A 20748-nucleotide genomic window follows, 5' to 3' on the forward strand; every position below is an offset into this window, starting at 1 on the left:
TCACGTGATAATTTGATACTTAAAAAAATATTTAAATTTTTTTCAATTTATTTTCAAAAAATTAAAAAGAAAAAGAAAAAAAGTTTTTGGAAGGAAGGAAAAAAACAGAAGAAAAGGGAAAGATGGTGAGCGAGGAGAGGAAGGGCCCTCCCTTTGAAGACGCAATGTCGTAACTCCTAAAAAGCTTCCCTCCGTAAACAAATTTAGCCGCAAGAGGGGAAGATATTCCGTACGGAATGTTAGCTACGGCCTACAACGATATCAAATCGAGGAAATTCCATCTTGTTTGTAGACGGAAAAAAAACCAAAAAATTTGAAAATTAATTTAAAATTATAATATTTAATTTAATTTAAATCGATTTTTTTGTTTGATTTAAATTAAATATATATTAAATTAAAATTAAAATATGAATAATTTAAAAAAATATATTGTATATTTTTATTAATTTTTATATATTTTTAAAATTTTTATAAAATAAAAATAATTATTTTATATATAAATTTATTTAAATATATTAAAACTTTTATTAAAATAATATATAAAAAATTAACTTTAAAAAATTAATTACTCTAATCTAACATGTAAAATTCAATATGAATAGGATCTATTTTTAAAAAAAATTAATTTAAATTTAAATCAAATTTTAAAATTTCATAATATTATACTTATTCTAAAAATCAAATCAAATTAAATCATAAATGATTGATCCTTAGATCATAAAAAAAAAGTGATACAATTGAGATTGATGAGACTGAAAAATATTGTTTGTGATAATATAAATAAAGATTTATGTGAAAAATAAAGTTTAAAAATGGATATATTTGTATAAAAGTTATAATGACAGATAAAATTATGAGTTATATATTAATAACAGTGAATAACTGTTTTAGATAATAAAATTACAAATTATTCAAAAAAAATCAAATTAAATTTGATTAAAATTATTATTATTTTTATTTTATTGTACCTTTACATATAACTTGCAAGAAAATATTTTAAAAAGATTCAAACAGAAACACGGTGTTTTAGAAAATAAAATGCAAGATTTTACCTTTATATAGAATCATAAACACTTAAAAAAATAGAATAAACACCTATGAAGTGCTAACTCTACTTCCCGGATAAGCTTGACTTTTCGTAGGCATTTCATCGAACACGTAATTTTTTTTTCGAAATTAGTTGGAGCCTATCTTGCAACCCTTTCTCAGAAACGAGTTTGTAGAGAATATCCATAATTCTTTTATCAATATCAATGGCAACAACCTTTTTTAGCAGCCTCAAGGAGCTTGACAATAAGATTTTCCGATCCCGAGTCTAATTTCTAAGAGGTGCCGGGAGGTCATACATAAGATCTTCGAACAATAGCGTCGAGAATTTGTGTGTTGGTGAGGAGATGTTGACCCTTGCTCTTATACAAATATAAATGGTCTTGTTGATTTTCTTCTGTGTTTCGAGTTTTCTGATTTTTGTCATCATCATCATTATTTTGGCGAGAATAATGATTGGATTTTGTGCTGAGATTTCGTTGAGAGCTTTGGAGGAAAATTAACCAAGAAAGGTGGATCGGAGTCTTGAAAAGCATTGGTTTTAGCAATCGTTTTGGGAGATTTATGAACAAGAAAAGATTTAAATGAAAACAATTTTTTAATATTTTAAATAAAAATTTAAAAGTTTTTATTAAAAATGAATAAATCAAAAATTAAAATTGATAGATTAAAAAATTTTATTATATAAATTAAATATGTAAAATTTTAAAAAAATTTAATATATTTTTAAATAAATATTTTAAAAAATAAATTAATAAAATTTTTATCTTTAAATAAATATTGATCAAATTAAATTATAAATAATATTTTTAATTTTTTATATATTATTAATTTTTATATTAAATTTTACCAATTTATTAATTTAAATTTTTATTAAAATTTTTATTAAATTATTTAAAAAATAATTTATAAATTTCATCTAAAAAATATAGGTATTGTTCTTCATCAACCACGACAAAGAACGATGCGGGCAGCGGGAGTTTCGAAACTTTGGTTTTAGTTTTAAAATTTTTTTATGCGGTTTTGGAGGATTTAAACCATTAAAAAAAATGAGGTCGGGAGTAGCCTAAAAAGGTTGCTTTTTGAGTTTTTTAGCTCCGACGGACCACGACGGTAATCGGAAAAGATGAAGTAACTGCCGATCGACCCCTCTCCCTTCTCTTCCTTTTCTACTCCCAATTTTTTTTCTATTTTTCAAAAATATATTTGAAATTTTTAAAACAATTTTAACCAATTAATTGTAACATATGAAATTCAATTCTCAAAAATTTTCATACAAAATGCTTTTTATGTCACATTTTCTTTTATGCTTACCAGTAATCTTTGTGTGCTTCATTTTATGTGTTATTATGATATTTAAACAAATACGATTATTCGTGTATTTATATTATATAATATATTAATTTTTATTATATTTTATTTGAAAATATATATTATAATTTATGTTGATATTAAAATATAAATTATATATTTTTAATTTTACTTTTATTAAATTTATATATAATTTTATTAAAATTTTAAATTATATTATATTATTTTAAATTATCATATTTACATATAAATATAAGTTGTTTTATATAATTGCAATTAATATTTAATTAAATTAATTAAACTTTATGATATAATTTTATTATAATTATAAAAAATAAAAAATGATAAATTTTTTAATGTAATAAAAAATTAAAGATTTAAATTCATCTTATATTAAAGACCGTTGGAATATATGGGTATTAAATTATTTAATGTTTCAGCTAAGAAACAACTACCTTACCCAGTCTTTTTCTTCAAATTAAAGAAAATTCGCTGAACCGCTGAAGTTTAACGGAAATGGACAAACTTTTTATTAAAATGACCAATTTGACATTAAAACAGTTACTTTAGAATTACCTAACCGAAAGTCGCGTGCTCAAACATCGTCAAACACTAGAATCTACACTTATTTTGGAAGAATAGTTTGGGACCCACGATTTTTTATTACTATTATTTATTTCATTGGGTAGAAAAATCAAGTGCCACGTATATATATATATAAAAAAAAAATTATATTAAAAGATTTATATATTTTAATATTAATTTTAATAAATTTAGAAGATAGAAATTTAAAATATTTTCATTTATTTTTCTATTCTCTTGAAATTCATAATAAAAAAATATAATTTTTTAATTTTATACTGATTTAAGTTAGTCATTTTTAATAAAAAATTATAATTAATATATTATTTTCTCTTAAATTTAATAAAAGCAATGTATTAAATGTAAAAATGTTATTAAAATAACATTTATAAACATCTTAATTAAAGCGTTGAAGAAAAATGCAAAAGCTCCAATCAGGATTTGTACTACATTTTATTCTGTTTCAACCAATATTTTCTTGATAATGTATTGTTTCATTGGTTAATCTCACGACGAATGGAAGTTTCTTTTACTTCTTTTTATGACTCAGTCTGACCAACAAAAAAAAAAAAAAAAACTTTATGACTCAAATTGACAACTTTGAACGTTCAAATTTCTGTAGCATTTTAGAGTTACAGAGTTGAAATTTTTTAGACACATCCATCATCTTAAAATTTCTTACAAAGTGTACAGATTGGAAATCTATTGCAATGACCTCTGCCTGATGGGGAATTGATTCTGTGTTTGATCTTTATATTTTTTTTCCTGCTCCCCAATTATCATGACAGAAAAAAAATAACAATGTCATACTATAACAGTCACCTCATCAACTCTTTCACATGATTTTATATATGGCTTCAAAATAGACATGTTATTTGTGTAAATAATTGTGTCACCGTTCATGAATTATAAAATAAAAAATAAAAAAATATTATCCGTCATACATACTACTCTCTTCTATTTTCTTTGACTTGTTTTCTCTCATTCACAAAAATATTTCATTAATTTGATTATTGGAAAGCATCTTATAATCTTAATTCGGTTAGGTTGGAGAGAGTTGAATATAAGTAGATCGAGAATATGGGATGGATCTTTTTTGTTGTTTTTAAGAATAGAAAAATTAATTAAAGATTCTTGAGATTAGATATGGCCGTTTATGTTATAATTTCGTGTAATATTTACATCGTGTTTATATAAAAATTATGTGTTATAATTCGTATAAATATAAAATATAATTTTTTAATTTTATTAAATTTATTTATAATTTTTTTTAAAATTTTAAATTATATTATCTCCGAAAATGTTATTTATATTATTTTTATATTATATTATCATATTATATTTTAGATTATTCGATTTATCTAAAATTTCACTCTCCCAGGTGATTTCTTTTTTAAAGGTTGAATGGAGCATTTGTTAGCAAACAATCGAAATGGAGGAAGGAGTGTAATGAATGCGGTCCGTACGCCAAATAATAGGATGGAAGAAAATTTGTTGTTTAATTAATCCATTTTTTTCACGACATTGGTAAAATGCCAACGAAGAAAACATTATTAAAACTTCCATTGAGAGCGATCTGCCGTCCCTTATCTTCCTATTTTCTTTTCTTCTCTCAATGTGGCCATTGTTGGGGTTACGTAAGGTTTGAATAGGTTATTTCAAGTCAGGCCCCTTTACATTGAAAATTTTTTACTAGTTCAAATTTAACATTTGAATTTCAGTCATTTTAATTTTAAAATTTTTAATTTCAAAATCAAATCAAATCAATATAAATTTATATTATTTTTAATTAGTTTTTTAAGTCATTTTGTTTTAGATTCGATTATATTAAGGCTGAGCTTTTCAATCATATCGGATTTGGTCATCCTATTTTAGGTAGACTTGTCCTAGATTGACTCTTTATGGTGGTAAACATCCTTTTCCGCATATGGAATGGTGGAACTTGTTTTGGACACTAAATGTCTTGTACTTTTGCATCTTTAGGTAAGGAGGAACGTGCTAATTTGTCACCAAATTTTATGTACTTCAGCAATTCAAACAATAGCAACTAATTGAGATCTACTATGAGGAGTAGCAAATTTGTATAAATCAATCAAGCAAAACCTCAAATGTATAGTAATTAATTATTAACATTTTTTTATTTGTTTTTACTAATTAGCTTTGATTTGAATAAAATAATTTTTTATTAACATAATTGAATAACATTGAATATATAAATAGAGAAAAAAAAATTCCTACCTCCAAGGAGTTAGAAGTTGAGAGGGTTGGTTTAATCATGGAATAAAATTGGAGTTTACACGAAATCGAATAAGATTATCTCACATCACTTAATCAAAAAATCACATATAAAATTAAATTAAAATATGAAGTAAATTGTATTTTATATTTATAATTTTTACGTAATATTTTATTTTCGTTCAAGACCTTTAAAATTCAATTTCCAATTTGTAACTTTTAAAAAAAATTCAAATTCATTTATTTGGCCAATCATTGTTAAAATATGATAAATTTTGGCATTTTCGTGTCATGTTAACATTCATGTAGATGTTCACATGATAAAAAATGAATTTATTTGATTTTTATTAAAATTTATATTTTATGAATGTTAACATAATACTAAGGTGATATATTTTATGAAACTTTTAATTGAATGGCGAAATAGATGGATTTAAAATACTTTTAAGGTAGTGTTGGGGATTTTTATAAGATCACTATGATAATGTAATTATCAGGGTGATTTTATTATCAAAGTGATATTAACATTCATGATTTGAAATTATTTTATTTGGTTAATAATGATTAATTTTTAAAAATTAAAAATCAATGTATTTGATATTATTAAAAATCAAATATTATTTTGTTCAAAAATACAAAAATAACTATACATATTATAATAATTACATAATAATTTTGTGGTTATTTAAAGATAACAATTTGTAAAATATTCGTAATATTTATTTGTTTTATAATAAAATATAATAAAATTGTTAAATTAATAAATATTTTTATTGATAGGTAAATTTATTTTTATAATACAAAATTTGTAAAGAAAATTTAAATTAGAAAATGAAGTCAATCTATTAAATTCTTAAAAAAAAATTATATTATATATAAAATATTAAAAAAATTAAAAAAATACATATCATTTTGAATTTGTTATAATAAATATTAGTTTGAAAATATAAAAATTTATAATATAAAATAATTACAATTTTAAGATGCTGTAAGATTTTAATTCACATATTAAATAAAGTAAAATTGATTATTATTAATTTTATATATTATTTTATCTCGATAATAAAAGTTTTCCATCTTTTTGTATAGAAATTAAATCACCTACCAATACATTGATTTAATCATTTTCGTTGATCCAAGATTACCACCATATAAAATCATCAATTGTTTATCAAACACAATGATCTAATTATTATGTGTAGATTACCATAATTTTTAAAATGAGGAATCAAGTTAAAATTCAAAGTTTCTTCTAGAATCCCCATATATAATTCCCACTCCCATCTTAACAATGCCTCAAAAATTAGGCCATTTCTAAACTAATTAAACTTGTAGTAGCATCTTTAACGTTGAAAAAATCAGCATTTTGAGTATTGGAATATCTAAGTTTCCAATTCGTATTTGGTCATTTTATTGTTTTCTAATAGCGGTCTTTGCAATCTATAAGCTTAGCTGCCCAGTCTTTTGTTTGAAGCATTAATTGAATTTGACTATTGCAACAAGAAACTTGTCTATCTTCTTCCCCCCATACTTTCAACGCTTCAAAACCACCAAATAATAATAATACAAAAAAAACTATTTAAAAGTTCAACTAAGCTTTAAAGAGGTAAAAAAAAAATCGGATTGACTAAAAATTTAATTCAATTGATTTATATAATTACGTGGATTTTAACAAATTTAGAGTTTAACTTTTAAACCCTACTACTCATTTTTCTATCTTTAATCTTCGATCTCTTTTGTAAAAAAAATCAATTTAAGTTTTTGTTTTTTTTAATATTTAAATTTAAAATTTATTTTAATTAATTCGTACAATTATTCTTAAAAGATGATATTTAAAAAATCTAAAATTTAAAAATTAACACCTACAAATGATTCATTGTATTCTCATTACCCTCTTTTATTTCAAAGATTTTTTTGTAATGTGGCTATCAAGAAATATAAACTTTTTGAATACCTTAATCAATTCTTAATAAGCACATGACTCGTCAACAATCATGAGTTTTGTCCGTAAAATATTAAAATTTTAAATTTAAAAAAAATTTTATTTATAATTATTATAATTTAATTAATAAATTATAATTTAAAATTATATGAAATTCATCAAAATTTTATATGAAATTCACACTTATAATAAATCTCTTATATAATTATTTATTATAATTAAATAATTTTGAGATTATAATAAAAAAATTATAAATGATATATATATTTTTTAATTTCAATAACCAAAATTCAAAATTTAACAAATTAACACATGACTCATCCACATCGTCTTTACATGACGAATTCTTTCACGTAATCTTGAAAGTTATTAACACAGTTTGAAACCCTTTTGTTCTTCCATTCACGTGCAATGTTGCTATCAAATCAAATGTGAATAATCACTTTAAAGTGAAAAATGTATGAATTGAAAAGGTACAATGTATAATAAAATAACCCGAAATTAATATCTATATACAATGCAAAGGATAAACGTGATATTGAGGTCAAAACAAAAATTGTAGTGAAAAACTTTGCATCTCCATATAAACCAAAGTGCTTTAACAATTTGACAATTTGGAATAGGTTGCGTGTAGGCAAAATCTTATGAGAAATTGGTTAGCAACTGATCCATCCAAATACCAAACTGCATTTTTTTTTTTCTCCAAATGGAATCAAAACCTCTCACGCCAGCATTTGTCAAATGCCTAACTGGACGTCATTTATACCCTTCATTTTTTTCTTACCCTTTTCTTTTTAAAGTTTGTTGATTTGACACTCGCCTAAAACGTCTCTAACATGCAAGTAGGGCAAATTGATTTTTTAGACTCATTAGTCATATTTTTAAAATCAGCGTCACGTTATTAATTTATTATAGTTAATGTTCACGTTAATACAATTAATGCATAAATTTTAATATTTTTATTCAAATATTATCAAAATTAAATTTGATTTTAATTTTTTAACAGCCTCCTTTATAATTTTTACAATTTATAAAAATTTATGAACTTGATTTATACAAATAAATTTATAAAGATTAAATCATCAACGTGGTTTAAATGTAAATATACAATTTGATTTTTTTTTTTTTTACTTTAATTGGATAGAAAAGCCATCCGCTTTGGTGTTGGTGGAGACTGCCTAACAGAAAACGGATCGCACTCCCAACTCGTGGTAATTAAGGTTGAAGGGTAGTATCGTCATTAAATGATCATGTGGGGCCCGTTTGCTTAAAGGAATTTGGTTTGATTGCCGGTATAGCCGGTTCACACCTCGAATCCATTGCCGCCGACCATTGGGCAGATCCTATCCTACACGCTACCCATGACACACGACTTCCACACCCTCAGAAAAATGTGTTTCTTTATGTCACAGACTCCAAAAAGTAATGTGGTTCGCGTAATTTAAAGACGATTTAATCACTGATTAGTACTTTAAAAGTGGTCAAGATTAGTGAGAAAACAATAAATTAATAAATAAACTAATTAAGCATTAGCTTAAATATACTAAATAGGCGTGCAATATTTTTCTCCCATAAATTAAATAAATAAGAGATTGAGGTTAAAAGATAAATTAAAATTTTTTAAAAATCCAACGAGTAAGATTAGTCCATGCATGGCCTAAGAAGTATAGACAAAAAAAAAATCTTAAAAACTAACAAAAGATTGGGTTAAAAAAAATTAAATAACAAACAAATCATGTAATATATTAATAAAATATTAAAATTTTAATTTTAGGAATTAAAATTTAATTTATAAAAATTTCGAATACAAAAAATTATTAATAGATGTGGATAGGCAATTCATTTCTAAAGTTTAATTAAAATATTATTTTAAATAATATTTTCCTTTAATACATTATTCTCGTCAAATTTTAAAAAAAAAAATTTATAAATATTATTTTATTGTTAAGTAGAGTTGACAATGGATTGGGTTGGAGCGAGTTTTTGTTCTTTTTGAACCCAACCGAACTTTATATTCATTAAACTCGATCTTCATCCAACTTGAAATATTTTTTTAATTTTTTCATACTCAAATCCGAATTGATTCGAAATTAATAAAATATTATTTTTTAAAATATAAAATATTATTTTAAAATAAAAATATTTAATTATTTAATTATATAAATAAATAAATAATTAATTAATTAAAAAATAATTTTTTATATAATATCATGTCTGATTAGGTTTACCTAAAATTTAAACCCGATTTTTTTTTAGCAATATCCAATCTAATTTGACTCAAAACTTGATTTAAAAAAAAAATTAATCTTATGAAATCGAGTATAATCAAAACTCATCGGGAATTGATTGGGTTACCAACCCTATTGTTAAGTATTAATACTTAATAGAGATTTTTTGACATTTAAAAAAAAAATGTTATGTATATTAGTATTATGATTTTGTTATCTGTGATGGTCCTGATGGATTTACGTCATGTGCGAGGGCAAAAGTCCAAAGGCTAGTTTGGATTTGTGGCGGATTGTTCTGAAGGGAAATAGGGCGGTTGGTACAAATTTAGTCCCCACTCAAAGCCAATTGAGAAATGATCAATCAAGTTGGCTTTGGATTTTCCTGTTAAGAATCCAGTTGGTGTGAGCGGGAAAATCTTGTTGAAGGAATCATGTGAATCATCCTTAACGCATTTGTTCCCGGAGATTTTTAAAGATCTTAGATAATCTCCAAAAAGATTTCTTTCCACACTTTTAATAGATTTGATTATAAATATATCTTTTTATACTTTTATTTATTAAATATAGATTTGATTAAATGTATTACAATCCTTACTCTCAGAATATTTTTATTTAACAAAAATATTAAGGACCGTATCGTTTATTCTTCATGATTTGTTTTAGATTTTGGATAAATTTTAATTTTAATTTCAATATTTATAATTTTTTTTTATTTTTAAATTATACTATATTTTTTCATTAAAAAAATTAGATTTTATTTCTAATAATTAAAACTCGAATCATAACAATATTTCAAACCATAGTACATATATATTTGAATATTAAATTATTATAATAAAAAAGATTATGATATTAATGATAACAAAGACAAGTCAAGATACTATAATAGCATGGAAGAACGACTTTTCATACGTATGATAACATTAATTAATTAATTATTTTGTTAAATTTAAGGAAAATTTATTAAAAGAATTAATTAATTTAAGATTCAAGTGTCAAAAGGATTTTTTAAACTGTCATTTTTTACAAACTACGAAATAGATTATATAAAAAAATCAATTTCATTTAAAAAAAAGAAAGAAAGAACCGAATCAAGATATTTTACAATCAATGTTAGAATATATATAGAATCAAATTTCCTGCCAATTAATTCCCTTTGGGTTGATTGGTTAACTGGAGATTCCTTGCATTGGAAATATTATCTCACAGGTTAACAAAGCTTAACTGAATAATTATGCCCCCTTTTTTTTTTTTTTTTTTGGTCTTGCTCTTTTTTGGGTAATTGACCACATAATGATGGAATCCTTAAGCTTTGCAACATCAACTTTCTTAACTCATTGCATGTTCCTATTCATGATTTTCTGCTTGCTTTCATGAGTGCAAATCTATTAGTACACACCTATCGATCACTTTTACCCTTCAATAGTTTTACCTTTTTCATTTGCAATATTTAAATTAAATTTCAAATTTTCAATCAAAATATCTCAATACTGAAAAATAATGTACAAAAGAATTTTAATTATGTTTTTGCAAGGGTTTTGATCCATAAATTCAGTTCCGTGAGATGTACCATAAAATCTTGACGTAATTTAATTACATTCATAAAATTTTAACTAAAATCAAATTTATTCGATTAAAATATTTTAAAAAATGTTTATCTTTTAATTTTATATTAAAATTTTTATAATTGAAATTAAATCATGTTAACTTTCGGTGATAATTTTCATGAAATCGAATTTATAAGATCAAATTTGGTGCAAAGTTTTTTAACAAGTGGACCGGCTGTTGTGGTTAGTTGCATGCTCGTTGAATATTCATGACCTATCAAATAGCACATCACTATTTTTTTTTTTTATTTGGGTTATCGGTGTTCAGTAATTATTTTGGATTTTTTATTAATCAAGCATTGAGTTAAGTCAGATCTTATAAAAAATATAAATTTTTTAAAATTTATTTTTTCTATTCATAAGATTCAAAATTGAAATCTTACTTAAAAAAAAATTAAATTTCTTGCAACTCAAACCAATAGACATTGATAAATAACACATCACTATTAATATTTATTTAAGTATAACTAAATCAATAAACCTTGCTTATTTAGACCAATTGCTGATTTAGACCAGTTGTCTATTTCCACAAAGCATGTATTTATCAATTCTTATCATTTCTTTATTCATATTTATGATGCCTTTTTTTTTTTAATTTAAAATCACATGGAAATTGAAGGCTCGAAGCAAATGAAAATACGATGATTGCCCAGCACCCAAAAAAACATACATGTAGCCTTTTTTTTTTTTTTTTTTTTTGGGTCTCCCTTTAATCACCTTTAAGGAAATAAGTATAAAATGTTTCTTAAAAAAGTATATAAAGTTGGCTAAAACTTAAATTCTTAGCTCCTTCATGAGAGTATTATTACTATAACCAATTTTCAAAAATTGACACACTTTTTTTCTTTTACCTCAACAAACTAAATAGGAGAACAATTATTATATATATAAATATATAAAAATTAAAATTTTAGATAAAAAATTCAATGTGAATGATTTATGATATTGACATATAGACGGTTTTAAAAAATCGTCATGTACTCTTAAATAAATGAATTTTATTTTTTATTAGACACATTTTTAATTTGAAAATACTTTAAAAATAAATTTATTACATTTATTATAATTATGTTTAATTATTAACATAATTAAAATAATGTACAAAATAATTTTAACTATGATTTTGCATGGGTTTTATGATATTGACATGTAAATAGTTTTGAAAAATCATCATATACCTTATAATAAATTAATTTTATTTTTATTGACACATTTTTAATTTGAAAAATATTAAAAAAATAAATTTATTACATTTATTTTTTTTATTTATCTTAAATCATTATCAATTAATTAGATAATAAAACTTTAAATACCATCCTTGATATAGAGTGATTTTTTAAGTTCTTTAATGCAATATCATAGAATAATACATAGAACAACTTTAATGCAATTTGTAAATTCTTTCTTCTCTCTTTTATATTTTGTTGGTAGAAATCACACGTGCCTACTGTTTCTTTTTCATTTTGTTAATCTCTCCTATCCATTTTCGTTCTTGCGCTTGCTTGGTTTAGTTTGTCACTCATATTGGCTGCTCTCTTTATTCATATTAATTCCTACTTTTAAAAATACAATTTTGATTCTTAATCGATTAATATTTTTACCTTATTATTATTTTTGGTCTAAGAGAGATGAAATGAGATTTGATCAAATAAAATGCCTAATTAAATGATACGTGTCAATAATTGTGATATTTTGATTGAATTAAGATAAATGAGTTATAAGACATACATTATATGATTAATTTGTAATTAATTGATTCGTGGATAGTACTACTAAGTATTAACTCTTAGTCTTTTATTTTAAATTATATAAATCTAATTATTCATGAATCTTACTATTTATGAATTGAACAAATTCATGGTATTTATGAACCTAATTAATTGTGAATAAATGTACTTTGTGTTTGGTGTCATTTAAATTTAATATTGAGTCTATATAAAATAACCATGAATCAACTATTCATAAATTTATCCAATTCATAAAATTGTAGATAAATGTACTTAGTTATTAGTATAACTTAAGTTTAACATACCTATTAAATAATATAAATATTCATGAATCAATATTGTTATATTTTAGTTTCATTTTTTTTTCATGTTTTAATATGTTATAAAAGTATAAGTTATTATTTTGTATTATCCAAATTAATTTTTAATTTATAGATCGATTGAGTTTTAATTGAATAATTACTCATATGAAGTATTGTTTTGTAAATATCGATTATTTATTTATAATTAATAAAATTATGACTTGAGCGAAATCAGATAAAATTTTATAGTCAAGATTATTTCTTTATGTATATGTAAAATTATATTTCACTTACAAATTTATTATTTTTAAAATAATATTATTTTATTTGGTTTTATTTGAATTTTTAATGTTTATTATTTTTAAGTATGAACTTGTGGCAACCACCATTTGAAAATATTGTAGCTGATCACCATTTTGCACTTTTTCTAAAAATTCATCACCAAAAAGTTGTCTTAATTTTCCCAAGGATTAGGGTTAAGGTAAATAAATTTAAGTTTTAAAAATAATTTAGATTTAAAATTTAATATAAATTGTGTGATAATAATATATATAATTATTAACTTTCATAATTATTTTAATTTGATAAATTTAATGAATCCATATTTCCATGTCAAGTGAGATAGCTTTTTTGGCATGCATGGCTTTAAAAGTTTTCATGAGAGATTACCATAGAGCTTGATGATGAAGATATTAAATCAACATCTTTCTTTAAAACATTTTTCTTTAAATTGAAGTGGATATAATAAAATATTGACGTTCTTAAATGTTTTTTTCCTTTTCATTGTTGCTTTTAAAACCTTAAAAGGACAGGGTTCAAACGTGAGTCTTGACTATTCCAAAAAAAAAAAAAGGCTTGAAACGTGAAATAATCAAATGTTATTTGGTTTCTTAAAAAAAAATTATTTGATAAAATTCAGATGAATTTTTATAATAGTTTGTTTTTGACTAAAATACTAAAAAAACCTTTGAATTATTCAACTTTATTTAAATAAATTTTTATATTTTTATTATACCAAAATAAATTTTTATCTTTTAATTTTTATCGATATAAGCCCTTACATTAAATGAAAAAATTGATTTATACTAAAGATTTATTTGGGTATAATTAAATGTTAAATATTTATTTAGAAAAATAAAGATTAAAGATTTATTAGAATATAATAGAAAATCACTATCATTTTTTTAGAAAAATAACAAATGACATAAAAATTTAAATGGTGATAGAGGAAAAGTATTGTAATTTTATTATTTGCTTTTTTTTTTTTTTATACATATAGATATTTATTCGGTTAATTTGATTATTAATTTAAAAATAAATTTAATTAATTAATATAATTAAATACAAAATATGCAGAATTCTACGCATGAATTAAGATGTATTGTTTATAAGTTGTATTTATAAGAAACAAGCAAGCACAATCGGTGATTCGCTCGCCAATCCCGTGATTATTGCGAGCATTTGAGCAAAGGAAACTTCTATGCTGGATTCACAACCTTTATCCCAAACCTCCAAACTTCACAGTAAAAAGAAAAAAAGTAAAAGGAAAAAGTGGACGTTTGAGTTTACCGGGTGTAGCCGGTGAGAGATTTGGGTGGAAAAACGAAAAGAGTTGTCAGCTCAGACAAGTTAAGGGCAGACCGTGTCAGTTGACACCTGCAAAATATAAACAACTTTTTGCCTTCTTTTTCTCAACATTGAGCGACGTAGTGGACTTGTAAACCGTTGGCCGAGTCTTAACCGTTAGATTTAGTTCGTTAGATTTGTGTGGAAGACGTGGCAGCTCAGGATTTTGTTTGATGGGCACGAATGAGTCAGTGTGCAGCCCACGTGATCTTACAAATTCTGCCCAAAGCCAAAAAGCTGATGCCAATACTGTTGTGGTTAAATCCTGGAAATCGCCTGGATTTGTGAACTGCTGTCTACTTTTTTTTTTTTTTTTTTTTTTAACCTTTTCCTCTCGGCTTTCTTTTGGGGCCTCTCTCCCTTCCTTTTGGAAGCGGTCTTTAGTTTTATTTGGCCGAAAAGAGAAGTCGGGACACGATAAATCTGATAATTGAAAACGCATTTGGATGAGATGAAGTGAAAATGATAAAAAAAATATAAAATTATATAATTTAAATTTTAATAAAAATAAACAAATATTTTTATTTTTATATTAATATAAATTATAATATATTATATTTTATAAAAAATATAATATAAATTGATAACATTTTATATGATACTTATTCGAATTGATAATATTTTATACAATATTACTCGCTCCACACCATCCAATTACCTCTTAAAGGGTTAAAACTAAGTATAAAAACTAAAAAAATCCTCGTTTTCTTCAATTTCCTTTTTTTATTGAATTATTTAAATTAATTTTCATGTTGAATAGGTAATTACCTAAACTAAAAAAAATTTTAAGTTCTTCAAAATTTTTTATTTAAATATAAAATTTTTTGATAATTTTAAATTTTATTTTATTAAAAAAATAATTTTATTTTAAAATTTTAAAATCTTCTTACAAATGAAACCTCTTCTAGCAAATTTTTATTTATTATTTTAGTCTAAGCCAAAGAGTATTGTGGATGACCTACGGTCGATGGACCTGTTTTGGGCTTAAAGCTACCCTTTTGGCAATGAGAATGAGGAGGGCCCCATAAATTTTGTACTTATTTATTGGAGATGAGGAATAACGATGGAATTACAAAAGTTGGGAAATGAATAAACAAATTCCCCATCTTCTTGCTTTGGGGTTCTTTGTTTTATTCTTCCAAATATACTCTTTTTTAAAAAAAAATTTAAAACATTTTTATCAACAAGAAACTCTTTGTAAAATTTCATGTAGCTGAATTGTTTCATATCATATGGTAAATTGTTGGAGAGACTGTACCAAATGGTTCGAAATTAATTTATGGACGAGAAACAAAAATATTGGTAAGTCATTGTGTAGATAATACAAAATTTAAGGCAACAACTTTATGTATCTTATATGAGTTTTTGTTCTATTGATATATATATATATTTAATTAGAAGATTCAAAAATTAATTTTTTAGTAAAAAGATCATTTTACTCCTTGAATTGAAGTCATTTGTACTAAAATGAAACTAATGAGAAGCAACATTGTCCATAAAAGATGCTGTCATGGATCATGAGTTTCGTATCGATATCATCCTTAAATAAACTCTTTTGTGCTACTATCCAACTGACTTGGGAATAACGTACTCAACAAATAATTATATGCACTGAATTATTTGCAGTCGAAACGAGAAAAAAATCAACCGCTAAATTACAAATACACGTGAAAGTTGGGTGAGCTTAGATTGGACAAAACTGCTGGATATGGAGTTGAAAGTAGCCACCCACCCACCCTAGGGAGTTTTCGAAAGATGGTTGGTTCAAAGAAAGTGCGGCCGCTTTGGTGGGACTCGCAGTCCAGACGTGAGTGAGATGAAATAGCTGGGCTAATGCTGTATTGCATTCCTCAGATTTGAAGGTATCAATCACCTCACCCATGTTAAATATGCCAGTGGATATTGATGTTGACACAAGACTGCTCAAAATCCATCTCAATAACTAACAATAGAAATGGAAACCTTCCATTATTTTCTCATTCTTTCTATTCATTTTTGTGATTGAAATTGTCATGGTATGTTCCATCAAAGCCCTAATCATTACTCTTTTTGTTCCAATATTGCTTGGAACTTGAAGTTTTGTTTATTGCAAAAATGACCCATCTTTTGAAAATTAAAAAAAGAAAGAAAGAAAATAAGGCTAGATGAATGCAATCATTTGAGCAATCTACATATGTGTACAAATATATATCTAGACAACTCATATATACGAGGGTCCCATTGGTCTAAAGATTTATTTTGTTTAGTCATGTTTTACATGCTATATAACTATGACAATTCATAAACAAAGTATCAAAGACAATCATCTAGAACATGAAATACGTGCTTAGTTTTCCTATAATCAATTTTGACGTGGGGTGTAGCTCTATTCTTTGAAACAGAAACCAAAAACATTGTGTGCAACTGCAAGTTATGATTGCCTATTTGCCTGTAATTCCACCAGGTAACGTCGCAAAACGACTTTCAAGTTCCTGATCCCTGTAGTTAGAGTCGATCGCAAAGCCTGGGCCAGGTGTATGAGCTTGGGTTAACGTAGGTTAATTGGAGCTTGGGCAAGGTATTATAGGCTAGGCCTGTGCTTAAAATCCAGGCTGCTTTCCTTCGTCTTGCCTTGTCTCTGGAGCTTCCTCTTCAGTCTTTTTTTTTTTTATAATTTAATTACTATCTTCTACCAAAATAAAATAATATTAATGATATTAGAAGAATCTTATGGCATGCATTTACAAGCATAAAAAAAAATTTAGGAAATCCAACTGCAAATACTCACTCAAACCTTGAAGATAATTACCGGTCTTGAAGTTTATATCTTTAATGGTTGGGCAATTAAAATACTAGTAGTACTTGGTAAATATTTATATTGGGTGCTAAATCTCAAACTTGAGTTCTCACTATATTCTTGACTAAGAAATTCCTAAAAAAATAAAGAAAAAAAGTGAGCATTAATAGAAAAATCCAACTAGGTACTAGGAAGAGTATAATACCATTTGACAACACGTTTGCTTTATGCTATTCATGATCTTTAATTTTCTATTCAAATTTTATTTTTTGTTTTCTTTCTATCCATTCATTAAAAAAAAAGTAAAAGCATTTATCAAACATAATTTTAATTGATATAAATTAAATAAATAATTTCTATGAAAAAGTTGTTTTCAATTACGGTAATTTTTTTAATGAAAATTATGGTAGTTGGTCTTGAATAGATTGATTGTGAGATTAAAAATTAAAATGTTTAATGAGAACATTTTACTTATAATTTTTTATTATAATTATGTAATTATTTGATTATAATAAAAAATTATGAAAAAATCTATCATTTAAAAATTTGGGCTTTACATAAATTTTTATAACCTTACACAATATTAAATTATAATTAATTAATTACACTATAATTAAAAGTGATACACTTTCTCTGCTATCTAAGCATTTCTGATGCTCTTTAATTTTAATGAAAGCCATTTTTTCCTTAAAAAAAATGCTAATGTTGTTATAAATATTATAAATGTTGCGTTGCAACTTGCAAGCCTTTTTTGTTTAAAGTAGTGGTCAAACAAATGCAAAGATATATAGATACGTGCACAAAGATCTGGAACTACCAGGTGGGTGCCTGTTGGTGGTTGCCAAGATCATTGCTCAGTGAGTGGGTTGCTTTCGGAATGGTGGGCTTGGTGCATAATTAACCCTTTTCTTTTGTTATTTCGATTGGAAACAAATTAAGTTTCATGGTAAAAATTTTCCTTTACTCCTGTGCGTATTTCTTGTTTCTGGATTCTTATTAGTTGACATGAACATTATTTTTTTTTAATAAAATAAGTTGTAACTTAAGATAAAAAAATTTCAAATGTTAAAATTTAAAATTATATAATATTATGATTGCACAAATTAATTAAATTAAATTTGAATTTTATTAAATATTTTTATTCTTAGAATAAGATTGTGTAGTCTCCACCAAAATTTAACTTTGGCGGCTTGATTTTATACCGTGCAAGAACAATTTAACAAGGTCATTAATACGATAATTGATTAAAGAAAAACTACCCAAAAATATGTCAATTAGCCGACCGATCTGAATTTCCTAGACTAGCTGGCTTTTTGCTATTAGCAGATACGATCGGCAGTGAACCAATGTAAAAGCAAAAGGAGAATATTGAGCCTGATTTCCATTCAGGTACGTACTTCATTTTTTTTTTTTTTGGATAGATAAATTATTTAATTTTTTAAATTAAAATAAAATAAATTATATTTTATAATTTAAAATAAATAATTATATATCATGCATTTAAAATAATTTTAATAAATAATTATTAATAAAATTTGAATTTAAAATCTTTTCATAAAAAAAAAGAAGCTTTGACCAATTAAACTAAATGCACAGAGACGGAGCATTCCACAACTAACAGTCTCACTGCAGTCTCATCTTTATTCAAGCTGTAAACGAAATGTCAAAAAGAAATAGTAAAAAAAACAAGCAAATGTAGATTAAGTTTTATTTGCTCGTTTCAGTATCAGCCGAAAGAATTTTGGGAGTTGGGCCAAAAGGGAACCTGACGACAAATCTTCCAAGTCTTATTTGTTTGGATGGTTTTGACTTTGGAGTTTAGACTTCAGACCACCCTTCCAGTTCGACATGTCAACTCAACCCTCTTTATTTTTGCAGAATTCAAAACAAAATCAGGTGAATAAATTTTCCTCTACAGCACTTTTCAAAGAAATAATATAAAGAAATACAATCGGTTCATTGATGGCACGTTGCTATGGCCTACTAATATGATATTATTGAGAGTTGAGATCGAGTGTTGCTTCGAACTAATTGATTTTTAGTAACCAACCAAGCCAAAGCCAAAGGAAGTCTTGAGCCAATCAAATATCTCATTATCAGACTAAAATCACTTTCCGCCGCACGTGTTTCCACCCCCGCAGGCCACCTCTCAACCACTAATGGAGACAACGACGATGCCACTACTTAAAGGAGCACCACCTACGACGTTGACTTTGTTGGAGAATGGCAACTATGCACCGGCGAGGAGCTTCGAGGAAGCGAAGTCGATGTTTTGGATAGAGACGGTGAAGATATGGAAGATTGCAGGTCCCATTTCTTTCCAAATAATCTGTCAATATAGGACCAACTCCTTTACCAATATATTCGTGGTGCACATCGGTAACTTTGAACTCTCTTCCGTCACCATTTCTCTCATTGTCATTGGAACTTTCTCTTTCGGCTTCATGGTTTTTTCTCTCCCCAGGTGTATTCCTATGATTTTAAACATTATTACTGCTATTTAAGAAAAAAAAATACTATTAATGCATTTTTTCTTAAATTTTGATGAAAACATTATATTAGTATGGTCATTTGTGAATTATAAGATTATAAGCCTTTGATTTTTAATATTTCTTTCGGATAAAATCCCTTTCCCTTAGCTAAAAAATAGTTCTTGAATGCGGACCTAAATTTGATTAATTATAGTGCAAATTATTATTAACATGTAGCTCGGCACGGGAAGTGCACTTGAGACGCTTTGTGGTCAAGCTTTTGGTGGTGGACAAATACACTCGCTTGGTGTCACTGATTAAGCTTTCTCTCAACAAGCACTAGCTCGTGTGGTACTTGGATGGACGTTTCCACCCAAGTAAGCCTTCAATAGATCGAGATCTGAACAAATAACCATAAACCATGGTTAGTCTCAAGCATTCGCAATAAGACACAATATATCGAGGTCAATCTCAAGCATACACACAACAAGGCACATTCACATCGAGAAAGAAAGAAACACATCGAGGCAACAATCGGGCATTCAATCGGGGTGAATTATATTATAAACGGGAATCATACATCGGGACCTCCCACCATCACCAGGGCCAGGGGGGCAGCCCTTGGTGGGTGGCCTAAGCTCGCATAGCACCCGGTGAGACAGCCCAACACTACGCTGCCGGCTCACCCCCCTAAAGAGCCTTAGAACTTTTAGAGTTATGCTACCAGTAACCGTTATAATGTTTGAAATGGGGACACTTTTCCTAGCACAAGGGATCTACCCGGCCATGGCCTTATACATGGGTGGCTCATGGCAACCTAAGTCCCGGTCATAGCCCTATACAAGGGTGGCTCATGACATCCTCCCCCACCTATTCTATCGACGTCTTCGTCGA

This window comes from Durio zibethinus, chromosome 9 (assembly GCF_047325235.1).
Source record: "Durio zibethinus cultivar Kanyao isolate XHJ-2024 chromosome 9, ASM4732523v1, whole genome shotgun sequence".
Taxonomy (NCBI): Eukaryota; Viridiplantae; Streptophyta; class Magnoliopsida; order Malvales; family Malvaceae; genus Durio; species Durio zibethinus.